The sequence below is a fragment of the Pristiophorus japonicus genome, chromosome 4, assembly GCF_044704955.1.
Source record: "Pristiophorus japonicus isolate sPriJap1 chromosome 4, sPriJap1.hap1, whole genome shotgun sequence".
Taxonomy (NCBI): domain Eukaryota; kingdom Metazoa; phylum Chordata; class Chondrichthyes; family Pristiophoridae; genus Pristiophorus; species Pristiophorus japonicus.
The window spans coordinates 94934179-94949570 of record NC_091980.1 but is presented as its reverse complement, the minus strand read 5'-3'; positions in this window follow the sequence as shown (position 1 = coordinate 94949570).

The window sequence follows — 15392 nt, the reverse complement described above, 5'->3', positions numbered from 1 at the left end:
CAATCCATTTGGAGTAGGCATCTACAATCACAAGGAACATTTTGCCCAAGAACGGGCCTGCATAGTCGACAAGGACCCTAGACCACGGTTTGGAGGGCCAAGACCATAAACTTAGTGGCGCCTTCCTGGGTACATTGCTTAACTGCAAGCATGTATTACATCTGTGCACACATGACTCTAAGTCCGCATCGATACCGGGCCACCACACGTGGGATCTGGCTATCGCTTTCATCATTACGATGCCTGGGTGGGTACTGTGGAGGTCACTGATGAAAGTGTCTCTGCCCTTCTTGGGAACCACTACCCAATTACCCCACAGAAGGCAGTCTGCCTGAATAGACATTTCATCTTTGCGTCGCTGGTACGGCTTTATCTCTTCTTGCATTTCCACTGGGACACTGGACCAGCTCCCATGAAGCACACAGTTTTTAAGTAGGGACAATAAGGGGTCCTGGCTCATCCAGGTTTTAATCTGTCGGGCTGTGACGGGTGATTGCTCACTCTCAATTGCTTCCATAACCATGACTAAAACTGCGGGCTGCGCCATTTCCACCCCCGTGATGGGCAATCGTAGCCTACTGAGAGCATCGGCACAGTTTTCTATGCCTGGTCTATGGCGGTTGGCGTAGTTTTATGCAGACAACGTGAGTGCCCATCTCTGGATGCGGGCCGATGCATTAGTATTTATCCCTTTACTCTCGGAAAAAAGGATATAAGTGGCTTATGGTCAGTTTCCAATTCAAATTTTAGCCCAAACAGATATTGTTGCATTTTCTTTAACCCATAGAAACACGCTAACACTTCTTTTTCAATCATGCTGTAGGCTCTCAGCCTTAGACAGACTCCTGGATGCATAAGCAACCAGTTGCAATTTCCCAAAGTCATTAGCTTGTTGCAATACACACCCGACGCCATATGACGACGCATCACATGCTAGTACCAAACGCTTACATGGATCATACAACACAAGCAATTTGTTTGAGCATAATAATTTTCTCGCTTTTACAAAGGCATTGTCTTGGCTTTTGCCCCAAACCCATTCATCCTCTTTACACAGTAAAACATGCAGTGGTTCTAACAGTGTGCTGAGACCCGGTAAGAAGTTACCACAGTAGTTCAGGAATCCAAGAAACGACCACAGCTCTGTCACGTTCTGTGGCTGGGTGCGTTCTCGATTGCCTCAGTCTTCGAATCGGTGGGCCTGAGGCCATCTGCCGCGATACTCCTCCCCAGGAACTCCACTTCAAGCACCAGGAAAATGCACTTCGAGCGTTTTAATCTGAGCCCCACGTGGTTGAGTCGACTAAGAACCTCCACCAGGTTCTGCAGATGCTCGACTGTGTCCCGACCTGTAACCAAGATGTCGTCCTGAAAGACCACCATGCGCAGGACCGACTTCAGTAAGCTTTCCATGTTTCTCTGGAATATCGCCACCGCTGATTGAATTCCAAACGGACATCTGTAATAAATAAAGAGACCTTTGTGCGTGTTGATGCAGGTGAGGGCCTTTGATGATTCCTCCAGCTCCTGTGTCATGTAGGCCGAGGTCAAGTCCAGCTTCATGAATGTCTTTCCTCCTGCAAAGAGGTCGTCGGTCTTTGGTAATGGGTATTGGTCCTGCAGGGAGAAACGATTAATAGTCATTTTGTAATTGCCACAGATTCTGATGGTGCCCTCTCCCTTGAGAACTGAGATGATCGGGCTGACCCACTCATTGAATTCGATCGGTGAGATGATGCCCTCTCGTTGCAGCCGGTCTAGCTCGATCGCCACCCTTTCTCTCATCATGTACGCTACTGCTCTTGCCTTGTGATGAATGGGTCACGCCCCCGGAATTTGGTGGATCTGCACTTTTGCTCCTTGGAATTTCCCGATGTCTGGTTGGAACAGCGAAGGGAACTTGTTTAAGATCTGGGTACACGAAGTGTCATCAGCGGGCGATAGCGCTCGGATGTCGTCCCAGTTCCAGCGTATCTTTTCCAGCCAGCTCCTGCCGAGCAGCGTGGGACCATTGCCTGGTAGTACCCAGAGTGGTAACTTGTGCACTGTTCCATCGTAGGAGACCTTTATAGCAGCACTGCCGATTACGGGAATCGGTTCCTTAGTATAAGTTCTTAATTTCGTGTGGATTGGAGTTAAGACTCACCTTGAGGCCTTGCTGCACCACAGTTTCTTGAAAGTCTTTTTGCTCATGGTAGACTGGTTCGCGCCCATGTCCAGCTCCATTGACACTGGGAGTCCATTTAGTTCAACATTCAGCCTTATCGCGGGACACTTTGTGGTAAATGTGTGCACCGCATGTACCTCTGCCTCCTCAGTCTGAGGCTCTGGTTCATCATGATCCGCCGTGCATCTGTCCTCCTCTGCAACATGGTGCTTTGCAGGATTAACAGGATTAGCAGCTCACCTGCACATACGTTGGCAGTGTCCCATTGTTCCACAGCCCTTGCAAACGTATCCTTTGAAGCAGCATGAATGGAAACAATGATCACCCCCGCAGCGCCGACAAGATGTTAATGGCCTTGCATTCATCACCCTTGATGGTGAACTCTGAGACATTTGCGGACGTACAGCTGTAGGCATGTGTGATGTGCCCTGTACATTGCGATTTCAAAACAACATCACTTTGTTCACAGTACTTGTAGCAGCACTTGTGTGCTGAGAGATTTGCTTCGTATTGTCACTGATGGCAATGAACGCCTGGGCTATCACTATGGCCTTACTCAAGGCTAGGGTCTTTACATTCAAAGGTTTGCGAAGTATTATTTCGTGGCCAATGCCAAGTACAAAAAAGTCTCTGAGCATGTGCTCCAAATGTCCTTCAAATTCGCAATGTCCTGCAAGATGTCTTAGCTCAGCGACATAACTTGCCCCTTCCTGGCCTTCAGACCTTTTGTAGGTTGTAGAACAGGTATCTCACCATCAGAACGCTTTCCTTCAGGTTCAAATGCTCCCGGACCAGTGCGCACAAATCATCATATGATTTCCTCATGGGTTTCGCTGGAGCAAGCACATTTTTCATGAGTCCATATGTTGGTGCCCCGCAGACGGTGAGGAGGATCGCCCTTTGTTTGGCAGCATTCGCTTCTCCATCCAGCTCGTTGGCTAGGAAGTATTGGTCGAGTTGCTCCACAAAGGTTTCCCAATCATCTCCCTCCAGGATGCACACTGTTCTCTGCATCGTTGGATTCGCTATCTGTATCTCATCGTCAGTTGTTAAGTATGAAGAAAGAGTCAGACTGAATACTGTGACTTCAAAGTAAAGTGTGACCTTAGTCTTTTATTGCAGGTCTCCAGAGTGCCTTTCCAACCTGTGAGGCCTCCTTAAATACCTGTGCCCCCAAGGGATTGTGGGATCCCTTGGGACTCCAGGGGATGAACCGTCTGGTGGCTGTACAGAGTATAAACAAGTTTACATATATAACAAAAACAATATGCAGTTCATAGATTTATAGAAACTTTTATAGATTTATAGATTTATAGCACAGGAGGAGGTCATTTGCCCCATCGTGCCTGTGCTGACTCTTTGCAAGAGCAGTTGTGCTAAGTCCCACACCCCGGCTTTTTGTCCACAACCCTGTAAGTTCCTCATCCTCAAGTACCTGTGCAACTCTGTTTTAAAATTATGAATGGAATTAGCTTCCACCACCTTTTCAGGTCGAGCATTCCAGATCCCAATAAATCTCTGAGTGAAAAAGATTCTCTTCATCTCCTCTTTAAATCTTTTTCCAATCATTATGAATCTATAATTGAATCTAGAATTCATAAGAATACTACCATCTTCAATGGCTTCAGCTCTGCCACTGGCCATGGCTTCAGCAATGGCCCTTCCCACAATGGCCAGCACCATCTCCTCCATGGGGTTGAGACATGTAAGTGCACTTGTCCCTCTCCGGTTAATTCCTGCAGCCTCCAGTTATGTGCCACCTACTCCTGCAAGAGAGGGAAGTGTGTCAATGAGTGCCATGTTTGGGTGATATCGCTGTCATGGTTGAATATCTGGCAGTGTGTGCAAGCTGTGAGATGTGGGGGTGATGGTTGCAGCAGTGCTAAGTGTGTGATGTAGAGGTGAAGTATATGCAAGTTAGGTATGAATCATGATTGATAGAGATTGTTGGCAGGTGAGTGATGGGGGTGAGATGAATTGAGCAGTGGCTGAGGCTGAGGCTAATGGTGCAGTTGGTGGGATATGGCATTTGAAGATGCATTCACTCGTATGAGGTCATTAAACTTCTTGCAGCACTGAACACAGGTCCTTACAGCTGCACTCCTGGCATTAATCTCCATGACTATCTCATTGTGTGTCTGTAGGACCTCCTATCCCCTCTGTGGATACAGGACAATGCCCTCCCCTTTAAGAGGTGCAGGCTAGTTTTAAAGTAGTGCAGGCTAGCTTTAAGTAATGCAAGTTACTAACGATATTGAGCCCACTGCTGATGCGTGCAGGCAATGAACAGTGCAGGGAATGCTGGCTGTATGCAGAAATCATTATAATGAGCAGGAAGCACAAAGTTGGCAGTCTGCCTGCATTCCACTCAACGGGCACGGGTTAAATGGACATCGCGATCTCCATGCCCGTTTTTGGGGATAACTAATTTACAGCCTGCCGCATGTGTCAAAAATATGGTCGAACATAATTAAAGGATTATGTTGCAAACATATTTCGTGTCAGATTCAAATTCGCTGACACAATGAAAAGTGCAAGCACTGCAATTTATGGAAACGGTTTCATAAATTACTTGTATGGCTTAGTAGCACGCATAATGGATAGCTGGAACACTTCAAATCGCTGAATTAATTTTCAGTTTTGTAACATAGGTTTAACTCAAGTGGGCCTTTTAAACAAGCTTTCAGATTAACTGAAATATTCAGCAAGGTCCATTTAAAAAGTTAAATTCTTGAATAGATCTATAATCATGATAAATAACGTGAGATGTAAAGTACAATATGGTGACACCAGTGAGAAAAGAGCACATAAATCTAAATCTGGTAAAGTGGTCAGGAATTAGAATGTAACATGCAAGAAATGAGGGTCCAGTCCTTGGTTATAGAAACATAGAAACATAGAAAATAGGTGCAGGAGTAGGCCATTCGGCCCTGCGAGCCTGCACCGCCATTCAATGAGTTCATGGCTGAACATGCAACTTCAGTACCCCATTCCTGCTTTCTCGCCATACTCCTTGATCCCCCTAGTAGTAAGGACTTCATCTAACTCCTTTTTGAATATATTTAGTGAATTGGCCTCAACAACTTTCTGTGGTAGAGAATTCCACAGGTTCACCACTCTCTGGGTGAAGAAGTTTCTCCTCATCTCGGTCCTAAATGGCTTACCCCTTATCCTTAGACTGTGACCCCTGGTTCTGGACTTCCCCAACATTGGGAACATTCTTCCTGCATCTAACCTGTCTGAACCGATCAGAATTTTAAACTTTTCGATGAGGTCCTCTCTCATTCTTCTGAACTCCAGTGAATACAAGCCCAGTTGATCCAGTCTTTCTTGATAAGTCAGTCCCGCCATCCCAGGAATCAGTCTGGTAAACTTTCGCTGCACTCCCTCAATAGCAAGAATGTCCTTCCTCAGGTTAGGAGACCAAAACTGTACACAATACTCCAGGTGTGGCCTCACCAAGGCCCTGTACAACTGTAGCAACACCTCCCTGCCCCTGTACTCAAATCCCCTCGCTATGAAGGCCAACATGCCATTTGCTTTCTTAACCGCCTGCTGTACCTGCATGCCAACCTTCAATGACTGATGTACCATGACACCCAGGTCTCGTTGCACCTCCCCTTTTCCTAATCTGTCACCATTCAGATAATAGTCTGTCTCTCTGTTTTTACCACCAAAGTGGATAACCTCACATTTATCCATATTATACTTCATCTGCCATGCATTTGCCCACTCACCTAACCTATCCAAGTCACTCTGCAGCCTCAAAGCATCCTCCTCGCAGCTCACACTGCCACCCAACTTTGTGTCATCCGTAAATTTGGAGATACTACATTTAATCCCCTCGTCTAAATCATTAATGTACAGTGTAAACATCTGGGGCCCCAGCACAGAACCTTGCGGTACCCCACTAGTCACTGCCTGCCATTCTGAAAAGTCCCCATTTACTCCTACTCTTTGCTTCCTGTCTGACAACCAGTTCTCAATCCATGTCAGCACACTACCCCCAATCCCATGTGCTTTAACTTTGCACATTAATCTCTTGTGTGGGACCTTCTGAAAGTCCAAATATACCACATCAACTGGTTCTCCCTTGTCCACTCTACTGGAAACATCCTCAAAAAATTCAAGAAGATTTGTCAAGCATGATTTCCCTTTCACAAATCCATGCTGACTTGGACCTATCATGTCACCTCTTTCCAAATGCGCTGCTATGACATCCTTAATAATTGACTCCATCATTTTACCCACTTCCGATGTCAGGCTGACCGGTCTATAATTCCCTGTTTTCTCTCTCCCTCCTTTTTTAAAAAGTGAGGTTACATTGGCTACCCTCCACTCCATAGGAACTGATCCAGAGTCAATGGAATGTTGGAAAATGACTGTCAATGCATCCGCTATTTCCAAGGCCACCTCCTTAAGTACTCTGGGATGCAGTCCATCAGGCCCTGGGGATTTATCGGCCTTCAATCCCATCAATTTCCCCAACACAATTTCCCGACTAATAAGGATTTCCCTCAGTTCCTCCTCCTTACCAGACCCTCTGACCCCTTTTATATCCGGAAGGTTGTTTGTGTCCTCCTTAGTGAATACCGAACCAAAGTACTTGTTCAATTGGTCCGCCATTTCTTTGTTCCCAGTTATGACTTCCCCTGATTCTGACTTCAGTGAACCTATGTTTGTCTTTACTAACCTTTTTCTCTTTACATATCTATAGAAACTTTTGCAATCCGTCTTCATGTTCCCTGCAAGCTTCTTCTCGTACTCTATTTTCCCTGCCCTTATCAAACCCTTTGTCCTCCTCTACTGAGTTCTAAATTTCTCCCAGTCCCCTGGTTCGCTGCTATTTCTGGCCAATTCACCTGAATCCGACTGCAAGGGACCTACGTTTGTCTTCACTAATCTTTTTCTCTTCACATATTTATAGAAGCTTTTGTAGTCAGTTTTTATATTCCCTGCAAGCTTCCTCTCATATTCTATTTCCCCCCTCTTAATTAAACCCTTATTCCTCCTCTGTTGAATTCAAAATTTCTCCCAGTCCTCAGGTTTGTTGCTTTTTCTAGCCAATTTATATGCCTCTTCCTTGGCTTTAACACTCTCCTTAATTTTCTTTGTTAGCCATGGTTGAGCCACCTTCCCAGTTTTATTTTTACTCTAGACAGGGATGAACAATTGCTGAAGTTCATCCATATGATCTTTAAATGTTTGCCACTGTCAACCCTTTGAGTATCCTTTGCCAGTCTATTCTAGCCAATTCACGCCTCATACCGCCGAAGTTACCTTTCCTTAAGTTCAGGACCCTAGTTTCCGAATTAACTTTGTCACTCTCCATCTTAATAAGGAATTCTACCATATTATGGTCACTTTCCCCCAAGGGGTCTCGCACAACAAAATTGCTAATTAGTCCCTTCTCATTACACATTACCCAGTCTAGGATGGCCAGCTCCCTGGTTGGTTCCTCGACATATTGGTCGAGAAAACGCTCCCTAATACACTCCAGGAAATCCTCCTCCACCGCATTGCTACCAGTTAGGTTAGCCCAATCAATATGTAGATTAAAGTCGCCCATGATTACTGCTGTACCTTTATTGCACACATCCCTTATTTCTTGTTTGATGCTATCCCCAACCTCACTACTACTATTTGGTTGTCTATACACAACTCCCACTAGCGTTTTCTACCCTTTGGAATTCGGCAGCTCCACCCATACCGATTCCACATCATCCAGGCTAATGTCCTTCCTTATAATTGCATTGATTTCTTCTTTAACCAGCAACGCCACCCCGCCTCTTTTTCCTTTCTGTCTATCCTTCCTAAATGCTGAATACCCTTGGATGTTGAGTTCCCAGCCTTGGTCACCCTGGAGCCAAGTCTCCGTGATGCCAATCACATCGTATCCGTTAACTGCTATCTGCGCAGTTAATTCACCCACTTTATTCCGGATACTCCTCGCATTGAGGCACAGAGCCTTCAGGCTTGTTTTTTTTAAACACACTTTGCCCCTTTTGAATTTTGCTGTAATGTGGCCCTTTTTGTTTTTTGCATTGGGTTTCTCTGCCCTCCACTTTTACTATTCTCCTTTCTATATTTTGTTTCTGACTCCATTTTATTTCCTTCTGTCTCCCTGCATAGGTTCCCCTCCCCCTTGCTATATTAGTTTAACACCTCCCCAACAGCAAATACTCCCCCTCGGACATTGGTTCCGGTCCTGCCCAGGTGCAGACCATCTGGTTTGTACTGTTTCTACCTCCCCCAGAACCGGTTCCAATGTCCCAGAAATTTGAATCCCTCCCTTCTGCACCACTCCTCAAGCCATGTATTCATCTGAGCTATTCTGCGATTCCTACTCTGACTAGCATGTGGCACTGGTAGCAATCCTGAGATTGCTACTTTTGAGATCCTACTTTTTAATTTAATTCCTAGTTCCCTAAATTCGTCTCGTAGGAACTCATCCCATTTTTTTACCTATGTCATTGGTGCCTATATGCACCATGACAACTGGCTGTTCACCTTCCCTTTTCAGAATGTCCTGCACCCGCTCCGAGACATCCTTGTCCCTTGCACCAGGGAGGCAACATACCATCCCGGAGTCTCGGTTGCGGCCGCAGAAATGCCTATCTATTCCCCTTACAATTGAATCCCCTATCACTATCGCACTCCCACTCTTTTTCCTGCCCTTCTGTGCAGCAGAGCCAGCCATGGTGCCACGAACTTTGCTGCTGCTGCCCTCCCCTGATGAGTCATCCCCCTCAACAGTACCCAAAGCGGTGTATCTATTTTGCAGGGGGCTGACCCCAGGGGACCTCTGCACTACCTTCCTTGCTCTACTCTTCCTCTTGGTCACCCATCCACTATTTGGCTGTGTACCCTTTACCTGTGGTGTGACCAACTCACTAAACGTGCTATTCACGTCATTGTCAGCATCGTGGATGCTCCAGAGTGAATCCACCCTCAGCTCCAGTGCCGCAATGCGGTCCGTCAGGATCTGCAGGCCGCTGCACTTCCCGTACACATAGTCATCAGGGACACCGGAAGCGTCCCTGACTTCCCAAATAGTACAGGAGGAGCATAACATGTGTCCGAGTTCTCCTGCCATGACTTAACTCTTAGATACACTTAAATTGGCAACAACAATGTTAAAAGGTTACTTACTGATAAAGAAAGAAAAAGAAAAACTACTTACCAATCACCGGCCAATCACTTATCCCTTGGCTGTGACGTCACCTTTCATTTTCTTTCTACTTCTTTTTTGCCTTCTCCCTGTAGCTGCAGCTGCACTGGCTGGCCTTTTTAGGCCTCTGCCGATCCCCGGACTCACGCCTCAGTGACCACGAACTGCCGCTGCCTTTATAGGCCTCTGCCGATCCCCGGACTCACGCCTCAGCGACCACGAACTCCTGCTGCCTCTCGCGGCCTTTATAGGCCTCTGCCGATTCCCGGACTCACGCCTCAGCGACCACGAACTCCCGCTGCCTCTCGTGGCCTTTATAGGCCTCTGCCGATCCCCGGACTCACGCCTCAGCGATCACGAACTTCCGCTGCCTCTCGTGGCCTTTATAGGCCTCTGCTGATCCCCGCACTCACACCTCAGCCTTTTTGACTCTTGCCAATCATCTAATCACATTTATATCTGTTGAGGACAAATTAAGGGCATTTATAGCGATTTATAGTGATGGGGTCTGTAATTTATCAACCAGTACTGGTCACTAATCACATGCTGCAGAATAGAGATTGAAGAGCATTATGTGCCCAATGAAAGAGATGGCAGATTGCTGCGGAGGGGGAGACCTTACACCCAACACATTTACAGAGATAAGTGATCATTCCTGAACATGTCTGATAACACGTGCGTTAAGAGGCTGCGCTTCCGAAAGGAGGTCATCAGTAAGATATTCCAGCTAATTAAGGGAGATCTGCAGCCTACCAGCACCATCAGGACCGCACTGTCCGTTGAAGTTAAGCTTACTGCGGCATTTTCCTTCTACGCATCGGGCTCCTTTCAGGCCTCAGCTGGCGACATTTGCATATCTCTCAGCACGCCACACGTTGCTCCATTCGACAGGTGACTGAAGCCCTTTACGCATGCAGAATGGACTTTATAAGCTTCCCTATGACCAGGGAGGCACAGACTGAGAGGGCTTTGGGTTTCACGCGAATAGCAAACTACCCCAAGGTGCAGGGAGCAATAGACTGTACGTTGTCGACCACAAGCATATAATCATGGCAGTAAATTCAAATTTTACAGGGAGCAGCTATGATGCGCACATCTTGCGTGAGAGCACTGTCTCTGACCAGTTTAACAGTCAGCCACAAGGTCATGGTTTGATGCTGGGGATTAAAGGATATGGCCTTGCCAGCTGGCTCATAACCACCCTCCGTAAGCCCCAGACAGAAGTGCTACAATGAAAGCCATATCGTTACACGCAATATCATCGAAGAGACAATTGGAGTGCTTAAGCAGCGCTTCAGATGCTTGGACCACTCAGGAGGCAACCTACAATACCAACCTGAGCAGCTCGTTGAGTTCATTGTGGTGTACTGCATGTTGCATAACCTAGCTATGAGGAGAGGACAACAATTGCCAGATCCGACCGCCGGTCCACCTCAGGAGAGAGGGGAGGCGGAAGAGGAGGATGAGGAGGAGGATGACGAGGACCTTGGGGAGGCCAATCTGCCTGGTGATGAACTCATGCCCTCCCGCTCCCCCGTAAGAGTGGAAAAGCTCCATGGTAGTTACACAGCTGCATGGTAGTTGCATCAGCAGCTCATAAATGAACGCTTTGCGTGAGCTTACGTTGGTGACAGTTACAGTTGTGTTACTTTTCATCCTTGCCTGGCCGGCCTGGCCATGGCTATTCTTTCGAACCATTGTATTGATGTTTTGCCTTACGTTATTAGAAGACACTTCAGGACAATTGTTAAGTTATATAAAAATGTTTAATAATGAAAGATAAATTTGAAAATTTTTACAACAAACATATAAACCCCCGGCCCCCGCCAACCCCAAACATACAATCATATTTTTAACACAACAATAACATAACAACTCCCTCCCACCATCCCCAACAGTGAACATTTAACAAAAAATTATTTTTAACAAGAACTAATATACAACACCCCCACTCCCTATGTGCGGCCACACTTCCCTCCTGAACTTTGACCCCCCTCCCTTGTAGTAGACCCCCATTTCAATCCCCGACCAGTGGGATCAATAGATATTGCAGCAGGGGACCTCAAGGCCTGCTGCTGTGGAGGGGGAGGGGGGGGCGGGGGCGGGATGGAGGTGTGACATCAGCAGAATCTCCTCAGTGGCTGGAGGAGAAGACGTTTCCAAAGAAATAAAGGAGAACCTGAAAAAACAAGAAAAGAGCTGAAGAGCAGGATAGGGAAAGCTAAAAAAGAATATGAGGAACAGAAATTCTAAAAACATCTAAAATAACAATGAACCATTTTACAAGTATATCAGTAAAAAGAGAATTGTTAAAAGCAAGGTGGAAGGCCTGAGATGGTAGAATTGTCAATTTGTAAATGAAGACTAAAAAATGACAAAGATATTTAATTAGTACTTTCCATCAGTATTTACTAAAGAGAAAGATATCAGGGAGGAGGTTATTCCTGAAGTGATTGGGACTGAGATGAGCGATGTTATGATGAATAAAAGGAACATTTTAGATAAGCTATCTAAGCTAAAAGATAAAGCAACGGGACATGATCAAATACATCTTAGGATCCCGTGGGAGGAATTTGCAGAGATCCTAGAAATTATTTTTCTGGGTTCTATTGAGTGCAGATGTGTGCCAGAGGACTGGAGAGTGGCCAATGTAGTACTCATTTTAAAAAAAGGAGACAGAGCTAATCCAGATAATCCAGGATGTCTGGCATGGGACCAATTTGCATATGATTCATAGGTGTAAGGATGCTTGTACTGAACCGGTGTGCAGTCTCAAATAATATAGAATAGTTTGAATTATGATAAAGGGCTTACAGATGTCTGCACCTGATTCTGCAACTGATGTTCAGGACCAGCAAGATTCTGCACTGGGAACAGATCCTCATAAAATATATTCTAATGTCAGGCATATTGGCCCACTATTTTGTCTGTCATTCTACTTGATCTGGGTGTAATAAACAACCTAAAAGACATTGGAATACAATAAAGGGTTGTTTGACACAAACAAGTGCATTGATTCAATGAAACAAATGAATTCATGAAAATACCACGATGTGTGTTTACTAATGAGATCATAAGAGACAGATGACATTCAACTGTTCATACCAGAGGAGGGCACTAAATCACCATTTCTATTGGTACATGATAAAACATAACATTAAAAAAATATGAAACGCTATTTAGCTTGTCAAACTCCTGCTGTTTTAGTCCAACTAAAACTCCTGTGAAAACCATTTTCATCTGCTTGCTGCCTTGGTAACAAATTCTACTTGCTGTTCTACTTGTTTTTTAGTGCGAGAGTCTGCATTCACTGCAGAAGGTGACATTCTACTCTCGAAGTTAACAAGAGTCCAAATTTCACAAAAACATTGTCAGACCTCACAACTCGTGCCAGGATCGAATTCTGACAGAATCAAAAACCAATGTAAATCCTTTCCTTGGAGATGGTTAAATGAGAAAGAGCAAATACTGAGGATAATCTGTTTAGTAAATGAAAGAAATGCCAATAATGACATCCAGTCAGACTGTCTCACTGATGTTTATTCAAAATTAACAGAGGAAATCACCAAGATCTAATTTATTGCTGATATAATTTATTATAGTATCCTAAAGTTTTTTTAAAAATTTTGGATAGTCATAGATGACATGAATCAGTCAACCGATATCTGCCTGAGACCCGACAGACTTGTACTTGCTTGACCCATTTCCTAAAATGACCAGAATCACTATATAATGGCAAATGTTATCAATGGATTATTTTTGCTTGAATTTTCATACTTGTCATCCTGGCCTTCCATCAGATTCACCTCTATCTTTCTAAATTATTCCAATTAAGCCCTCAGCCCTTTCTGAGCTCATTAGTTAGTTTGGAGAACAGAAGAAACAGAAGAATCTTAAATAGGGTAACACTTACTTAATTTATTAATAAGAAAATCTTGCAATTTGTTACGTTGTAAGGATATAAGCAGTGTGCACCAAACATAGCAATCAACATAGGACCCAATTGTTAAAAATGCAGGTGCAAAGATTTTTTTTAGTGATTCAAGTGAAAGATGAGTTCGGACAAATATATATTTAATGGAATTAATCCCACGCCATGTATTTCCAGCATGACAAGCATGGATGGACAAGCAAGGGTGTTATTGTCAGTAGCTAAGGAGTCTTCCTGCTATCCAGCATGATATATGAAAGTGGAGCTTGGGTCGACTGATGAAGGTGGGTTAAAATGTAATGGAAAACATTAATCTGAATGCTGCAAAACAAGATTACATAAGCCCATCATTAAAGCGTAGTTAGAAGGATCTTTGGAATTTAAATTATGTCAGGTACATTAAGCAACTAATAACTGAGATCAAAGTAAGCCTAGCAAATAAGAACATTATGCCACATTTACATTTTACCCAAGTGACTATGAGGCTCAGAGACTCAGTGTTGATCACAATATAATTATGAATGAGGAAGATCATTTGATCCATTAAAATTCATCCATCCAAAGTTTACCCAGTTCAGCATCCAATTCTTAAAATAAGACCAGTAACTTACCCGCTCTGATCTCGCTGTCTTTTTGCCATGTCCTGATTTTAACCTTCTCTTTTGAACAGGTGAGCAGAACACCCACCCCAAACTATCAGGGTCTGCAGATCAGGGCCAATGACATCATCAGGACCCAACCGGCCTGAGTGGAGGCGAAGTGATGGCTTTCCCATCAGGCCATGCCTGTCAGGAGGGGGAACTGTGGGTCAGAAGAGGCCCGGGCAGCAATGCCTTTAAAATATTATTTAAGGAGTCTTTGTGTGTCAGAACGAGCTGGGGTGCACCACCAGGCCTCACAATGACGTCTTGGGCTTCCTTTCCTACCGGCTTTCCCCCACCCCTCCTTCCAGCCCCCAATAGTGACCAGAGCTCCCCTATCCCCCCCATCACATCCATGCCCCCCGCCACCACACTTATTTGAATGCCGGGAACTGATCCTGTGGCACTTCAGTTGCAGCTTTCTGCAACCAAATTCCCACTCCCACCCGCTGGCTGGGTTTGGGCGCATCAGCGAGAACATTTATGGAAATGAGCCTCCACGTCCCCGGATTTCCTGGGTGATCTGTCCACTTTGTGGCTCGCACGGATTGTACCCGCCCGCCCCTCCCCAGTTAAAACCAGGGCCGAGTAATCCGCCTCGCAGCTTTTTTTATCATTTCCTCTAGCATTTGAATGTCACCTGTGTGTTCCAGCAACTGGAACTAAAAGCAGTACTCAAGTTGTCGTTTGTACCGTTTGACACAACTTCCTCTGACTTGCATTCTAGTCTTGTGGCTCAGCTTTTGGTTAGCTTTGCTGATTGCTGCTTTGTGTTGGTTTGGTCTGAGGCCTGTAAAGTTTGCAATATTCTGAAGTCTGACTTTGGATCTTTTAAGTCTGATTATATAGATGCCAAGAAAATAAAGTTAGGAATGATAAAATCAAAACATCCACATTGACTTCCTATATTGCTCGGTTATCACAGCAAAGATCAAAGGCTGGTCATATCAGTGTGAAACCTATAGCTAATATGGTTAATATTTGGACCACAATAGGATACATTTTTCTCAATTTTTTAATAATAGTAAAGTAGCCATAAGTAAGTATAAAGCCGGTGATCCCCATCTTAGCTATTTCTTTGCTAATATTAGCATATAGAAACATAGAAACATAGAAAATAGGTGCAGGAGTAGGCCATTCGGCCCTTCTAGCCTGCACCACCATTCAATGAGTTCATGGCTGAACATGCAACTTCAGTACCCCATTCCTACTTTCTCGCCATACCCCTTGATCCCCCTGGTAGTAAGGACTTCATCCAACTCCTTTTTGAATATATTTAGTGAATTGGCCTCAACAACTTTCTGTGGTAGAGAATTCCACAGGTTCACCACTTTCTGGGTGAAGAAGTTTCTCCTCATCTCGGTCCTAAATGGCTTACCCCTTATCCTTAGACTGTGACCCCTGGTTCTGGATTTCCCCAACATTGGGAACATTCTTCCTGCATCTAACCTGTCTGAACCGATCAGAACTTTATACGTTTCT